Raw genomic sequence first — 7,098 nt, 5'->3', positions numbered from 1 at the left:
AAAAATGTTAGTAATAAGAACTATGTTGAAGTTGCATGATGTTGCATATATATATTATTATATTATATACCTGTAACATGTACATACCATTGTCTGTGTTGCAGTTTTACAAAAAACAACAAAGATTTTCAGTAAATACACTCAACGTGGAGTCAAGCCTGGAGTCTTTTATGTGTTCGCTATCTGTCTAAACAATACAAGGGACGTATTTGCAGAGGGCAGAATATATTGAGAGAAGTGTGAAAACGATTGTAAAAAACTGTAATTTCCTCTTTTTGGATGTGCACTGTTTGCAAGAATTTTAAGATCCACACAAGAACAGGAAATGTGACCAGGTGGCATTCAACGACAAAACGTTTTAGAAGCCACAACCTCACAAAGCTCATCCAAAACTGGATGTTCTGGTTGCACATTTGTTGGAGAGCTGATCTGGAAACCATGCTGGTCTGTGTCTGGCTGGTCAGCAGTCTGATTCACACGATCTCAGGTGAGATGATCATTTTCTCTGCTCTACTGATGCCTCAAAAGAGTGTTACTCAAAACCTTAAAATGTCTCTGTGCCATTCTCATGAAATTAAAAGGAGAAAGAAGATTTCTGGGTATTCAAAATGGCTAAGCCTGCTCTCAATCTCTTGTGTTAGACTGACTGTAATGTTCAATATAGAGAGAAAACACTATGTCCTACGTGTGTGTGTGAATATTACAGTTTTTTACAATCGTTTTCATACTTGTCTCAATACCATGTCCACTTTTTCAAAACACTTAACACATTCACCATATCATTAGACTATGTGAACTAAACTGTGAATATTTTTGCATTGCTTTCATACTAAAGGCATTCAATCACCACTTCTTCCAAAATTCATGAATACCTCTCTCCGTCAGTGTTCACTATCAGCAAAAGTGTGTACAAATACAGCAAATTTTGCAGACATTTAGATACTCTGTTCAAAACAGTTAACTTTCAGTTCAAAACCCAATAAAATTCTGATCATTGTGGAAGGAAATATGTTGCATTTTGGCAGAAAAATGAAACTATAAGACAGATCATTCTGATTTGAGCAGAAAGTTTATTCAGTTTATTCATTTTTTTTGTTTGCAGCCTTGTTACCATCTATACATCATACTTGCATTGAAATGTGCATGTATATAGGGTAAATATAGATGTAGTTGTCACTGAAGAGATTTATATAGAGTCTATCTACTGTTGAAACACCTGGCTGTCATTTCAGTGAACAACCTACTCAGGTGTTTGTTGTTTGTGCCCCTTTACCACATATACAAAAGGGGCCACCTTTGGATTGGCATTTGCATTCTTTAGCCTTGGTGGGGAAAATGGATGCAGCCAGAAGCAGAGGAAGAAGACGTCGTGGAAGAGCAAGGACAGTTGTGTCTGATGAAATCAGAGCCACAGTCATTGATCATGTGGTAAATCATGGTATGTCCCTGAGGGAAGCAGGTTGAGGGTTCAACCAAATTTGCCTAGATCCACAGTGGCTTCAATCAAACCAACAGGTACTATACAGTATTTACAGCAGTCTGACTGAAGGAGTTCAATTGATGTGTATATTACAGCAGTACTGTGATTTGAGAAGTCTCCAGAAAAAGCTGATTTATCAGCATCATCATTTGTCTTTGACTCACTACAGGACCCAGCGGTCACCTCACACAGGGGTACGGGGAAGAATATGTATGCCTCAACAGGAGGATGCAATAGTTGGGATGGTCATTGTCAACAACAGCATCAGGCTAAGAGAAATACGCAACAACATAATCGCAGACAAGAACATATTTCCAAACATTGACAGTGTAAGCACTACAACTATTTCAAGAGTGCTGCAGAAACATCAGATCAGGATGAAACAGTTGTACACTGTTCCCTTTGACAGGAACTCTGAGGGTGTCAAGGAACTCAGGTGCCAATATAAAGTTTATGAAGGTATATGTGAAGGTTTATGACAACCACCCACATGAACAGATGTCACTTCTAGATGTAATGGCTGCTGGGTGTATGGACATAACAGTGGAACACATCCGGGGCTGGATAAGGCACGCCAAAATATGTTTTCCTTGGTGTATAGCAAGAGATGTTGTGATGTTGATGAAAATCTATGGCCAAATGCAGAGGACAGGATGGATGGACCAGGCCAACAGTAGACTTCTGATACTGATAGGCAGACAATATATGTGCAAATTACTGTATATAGTGAAAATATTGCTTTTTGGTATGTATTTGTTATTGATTGCAAAGTATTTTGAGTAATTGATTGTATTGTATTTTTCTTTTCTGAATTACAGTATATTGCACTGTGAGAACAAACGTCAAAATACTGTAAACCCTCTGAAGAATACTGTTGCTTTTGTGATTTGTTTCTTTATCATATATTGTTATTCGGGGTTTCCAATATTGTAAAACATTAATTAATTTACAGTTTACTGTAAATTTACCACACTCAGTCATGACATCTATTGTGAGAGGCAAACCAACAGATCAAAAGTTTATTTAGCTACTTGGCTTGAAATATTTGCTCCAAGTTGTTTGTGTTTTGTAGTTCATTGAACATTGAGTGACAAAGTCTTATGGGAGAAAGCATATGCTATAGTTATGGCAGCATGAGTCACTTTTGGGTGAAATATGAACTGTTTTGGTGGTTGAAGTGCATTTTGCACCAAAGGTTAACTGATGTGCTCAGGTGTGTGTTTCAAAAGCACACTGTGTGAAGAGTTTTAAAAAAGTGGAGATGGTATTGAGACAAGTGTGAAAACGATTGTAAAAAAACTGTAATTGTTAGATTGCGAGTGCATTTCATGAGCCTGCATGTAAACTGTGGATGAATGATGAAGTGAACTTGACTGTCTGGCTTGAAGAGATATTTTTTCTTTGAAAAGAAAATTGAAATGTTTCTTGACTGTAACGTACAAAGTTCCTTCCATGAATCTTTTTCTAATTAGAGCATGACTTTTGTAATTTACTGTAAATGTCCATCAGAGATATGTGAATATAGGGGAAAATATAAGACGGGTGCCTCGGGGGTTTGGACCCAAAATGCACGACTCAGAAACAATGATGTAATAGTCCCGTCAGGGCTTTATTCAGGGAATATCCAGAGAGCGTGGTCAAAAAACAAGCAATGTTCATACACAAAAATATCCGTCGTCCTCGTCCCCAGAGCTGTTAGCGAGGGTTAGGAGCGCCTCTTCCAGATGGGCCGTGTCAGACGGAACCCTGCCATCGCACAGGTTCGGTCTGTCCTCCTGAGAGTGCATGGCAAAAGGCTCCGGGAAGTCAGCCCAACTGGCGTCTTCGCGGTGCATGCTTGCCCGGCGCAGTAACTCTTGCGCCCCGAGTGCAGCGCAGGCGGTGCAGGTCACCTTAAGGCCGCGAGAGCATGGGTCTCGCCGAGACGCATAACGCAAGAAGTGTGAGGGTCCGTACCCTCCACGGCTGCGTCGCACCCTTGGCACTGCTTCATGGCGAAATCTTCGAGCTCGACGTCGTCTAGCGAGGGCCTTTGAGTCGGGAAAAAAGCTCCTTCCTCACAGCGGCGCGTTTCTGCTCGCAGACGAAGAACTTCGGCGTGGTAGAAACGTAAGTCTCCAGCTAGGTTGCTAACCTTGCGCTGAAAATTTGAGAAGAAAGAATGACGGCCTGCGATGTCGCTTATATAGCCACCGTACGTAAATTTGGTCGCTAAAGCGCATCTTTGCCCTGATTGGCCATCAAGATGGCGTTGCGTAGATCGTTTTCAGTCTCGAGATTGGATGAAATCCAATTCCCATAGAGCTTAAAGTGAAGCTAATAAAGAAATAGAACATGAACACATGATTAGTATGTTAGTATTACCCAATCCTGATCTAGCATTAGTAGATTTAGTAAATAGACAAGGGAAATTGAAACAATTAGGGTGTGAGTGACAGAAAGGGAGAGAGAGAAAGCAGGAATGCAAGGTTTGCAGAAAGACACGAAAAAGTGTATGTTAAATCAATGAACAGTGCAACATAACATAAATTGTGACATAACCAGTTTGCAAAACAATGACAATAAACAATATAACATGACATGGCAAGACTAACAATTAAATCGTAACAACTAAACCTGTAACATAACATGACATGAAACATAAAAAAAGTCCAAGAACATTGTGTATGCTGCTGGGGATGAAGGTATTTATCCAATAAGGAAAGAGTATTGTTATTATTGCTACTAATTGTTGCAACCAAAATGCATTTTAAATAATTGAAAACCCAAAACGCTTTAAAAATAAATTTTGAAGGAAAATTCAGTAAAAAGCTACCTTTCAGTAAAAAAAAAAAAAATGGTCTTCACACAAAACATATCAGAGGACTGTGGGTCCCAATGTGCCAATGCCCACTACTTTTGGTGTTGGTTGGTTGGCTCACTGATAATGTGATAATCCATGTATTATTCATATATGAAACATGATTAAAAATAATTATATACACATCTAGTCCATGCATGTGCGTGAGGCAATCGATATTACAGTTCTAACTGGTTAAAAATACTGTTTGGTTTCAACTCTATTTTACATTATACAATATTACTCATTTCATATTGTATATTTATTATATTTATAATATCCCATCAAGTATTTGTGCTTTCTAGTTCCTATTGGAATTACATTTTGAAAATTGTTTCTATTGGTTGCTTCAGTCTTTGTAGCTGTAGCATTTTATCGTTGTGCCAACCAACCCCATAACGTGTGGCGACCAACCCTATGTGCGCAATGAGACTTTAATCATTAGTCACCTTATTTTACAAAACATTTGCAGACATTGACATACATATATTTATAACTTTCATTTGCTACTGGTTAGAACAGAGAAATACGGCAAAGAGTGAAAAGTGTGCTAACCATCCCCGGTCTCCCCTACTTCTTTCAAACATGTTTATACAACATTTATTTTAAGGAATTTTGGAGACATTATTGTCCAGAGTAACATACAGTACATGACTTAAATTTTTACACAGTAGCCACATATACAGGTGGATCCATCAGAAGCAATTCAGTTAAACTGCCTAGAACAGCAGTGCCCTATCTATGAATCAAACATGCAACCTCCGCATGGCATGCCTGGTTCTGTCATCAATGTGCTACACTGCCACCAGGGCCTAAAGGCCCACTATGGAAATAAGCCTTTGACTTCATTGTGTATTATTCCTATTCATAATTTTTTGGTGTCTGGGGCATCTCTGGTAAGAGGGGCTACATGTGTTTTAAATGGTCAATTAATCGTTTTAGTCAAGCAAACAATCACCAAACAGGGCACTCATGCTTGTTTGTGGTCTGAGTGAGCAATAATATGTCACCCTTTATTCCAGGATGCTCTCTATCAGAAACCAAAGGAGTCACTGGGTACACAGGAGGCTCTGTGGTCCTCTCTTGCTTCTGCACTGATGGAGGGACAATTACGACATCTGCCAGATGGATTTTTCAACCAGGTTCTTCCGGTATCACACTTTGGTCACGTCGTCGAGTGGACGACCTCTACAAAGTTCGGGCGTTGATTTCTGTCTCCTCTGGAAACATGTCTCTCCGTCTCTCAGATCTCACTCTGTCAGATGGGGGAACATACAGGTGTGAAGCACGTGGTGAACAGTTTAAAGACATCAAACTCACAGTGAAAGGTAAATTTGACCACATTTGCCCATAGCATGTGAAGGATGGGGTTCCACTGGGTGACAAAGGGCTCTGTGAGTTATTTGTAACCTTCCAGTAAATGATCTTTTTTCAACTTAAAATTTCATGACAAAGTTTGTGATGAGTTGTTTCTTCATGCAACATAGATTTGAAAAATAGAAATTCAATTAAGCTGCTTTATTTTAGGGGTTTAGTGAAGGCCCTTAGGACAAGGGGAGTATACAGAATGTTAAGAATACAAATGGCTCTAGTGCAGTCAGACTAAATGAGACATTTTTCAGATATTAATGTGCATGAAATTTTGCACAAAGGTTGCTATTTTCATCCTTCTTTTTATATGTTTGCAATGGATCTCCACAGTCCGGCACCGAAACTTTGCACACCCTGAATGAGTGCCAGCAATACTGTGGGACTCCATAATAGCCAGACTAAACAAACACATATGTTTGATGTTTCTGCAGAATCTGTGCCTAACACCACTGTGACTAAAAACCAACCACCAACCAAGACTACAACTACAACTGAACCAGCATCCTCACATGAAAATAAGACACCCACTGGAAAGGAGGAGGCCACTGAAGATCCGAAAATCAACACCTTGTTTGTGGCCATTGCTGTTGCTGCGGTGGTCACATTGTTCACAGTGTGTTGGGCTGTGTTTTACTGCAGAGTTAGAGGCAGGAAAAGTGCAGGTGTTGAGTCTAGAGGGCCAAACGAGAAGAGGGCCAAGGAGCAGGAGGAGGACCCTGATTCAGTGACGTATTCTACCGTCATCCACAGAGAGAAAGACAAAAACACAAAGAGCCAAAATCAAACTCCAGCTGAAGACTCTACAGAATATGCTGCTATTAAATTTCATATTTAATTCCATGAATGGCATAGTTATAGAAATTCACATACATACACACACACACACACACACACCATGGATAGATACACATGGACATCGGTAGTAAATAGGTTTGCCGCAAAAAGATACTTTTATGTGAAACCACTCCTTACTGTTGTGTAAACCATGCAGCGTTTGTGACTTGTGTTAGACACACATGGGTCTGGGGATATAGAGTCATTTTACATTCAGCTTTTTATTTTTGATTAAGCACAGCTAGTGAACCCACGCACGATGCTCAGAGTTCAGCATTATAGGTGAGCCAATGTTTAAGCAGGTGTGTCACCAGTTTTTGGAAAAATTTGGGCGGTGACTCTGCTGTCCTGACGTCGTGGGCAGTTCGTTCCATCACTGGGGGGGTGGTACAGCAGCCATGCTCATTGTGAGCCGTGACGTCGGCGGCTCGAATCCGACCGTCAGACATTTGTCGCATGTCTTTCCCTCTCTCTCTCGCTCCCATTCTTCCTGTCTCTCTATACAATACTGTCCAATAAAGCTGAAAAAGGCCTAAAAAAGATCTTTAAAAAAAAAAAGATGGCCTGTGCATAC

At 40.0% G+C, this 7,098-nt stretch overlaps 1 long non-coding RNA gene across 1 annotated transcript; it reads left to right on the top strand.

The window, feature by feature from the left end:
* Positions 1–327: 327 nt before the first annotated feature.
* Positions 328–6,568, top strand: LOC133138002 (uncharacterized). The gene is made up of 3 exons (XR_009709654.1): positions 328–487; positions 5,342–5,647; positions 6,122–6,568. It is a non-coding gene; the product is annotated as an uncharacterized LOC133138002 (long non-coding RNA).
* The last annotated feature ends 530 nt before the right edge of the window (positions 6,569–7,098 follow it).

This window comes from Conger conger, chromosome 9 (genome assembly GCF_963514075.1).
Source record: "Conger conger chromosome 9, fConCon1.1, whole genome shotgun sequence".
Taxonomy (NCBI): Eukaryota; Metazoa; Chordata; class Actinopteri; order Anguilliformes; family Congridae; genus Conger; species Conger conger.
Note: the sequence above shows the minus strand (reverse complement) of the source record. Positions and strands in the feature narration are given on the sequence as shown.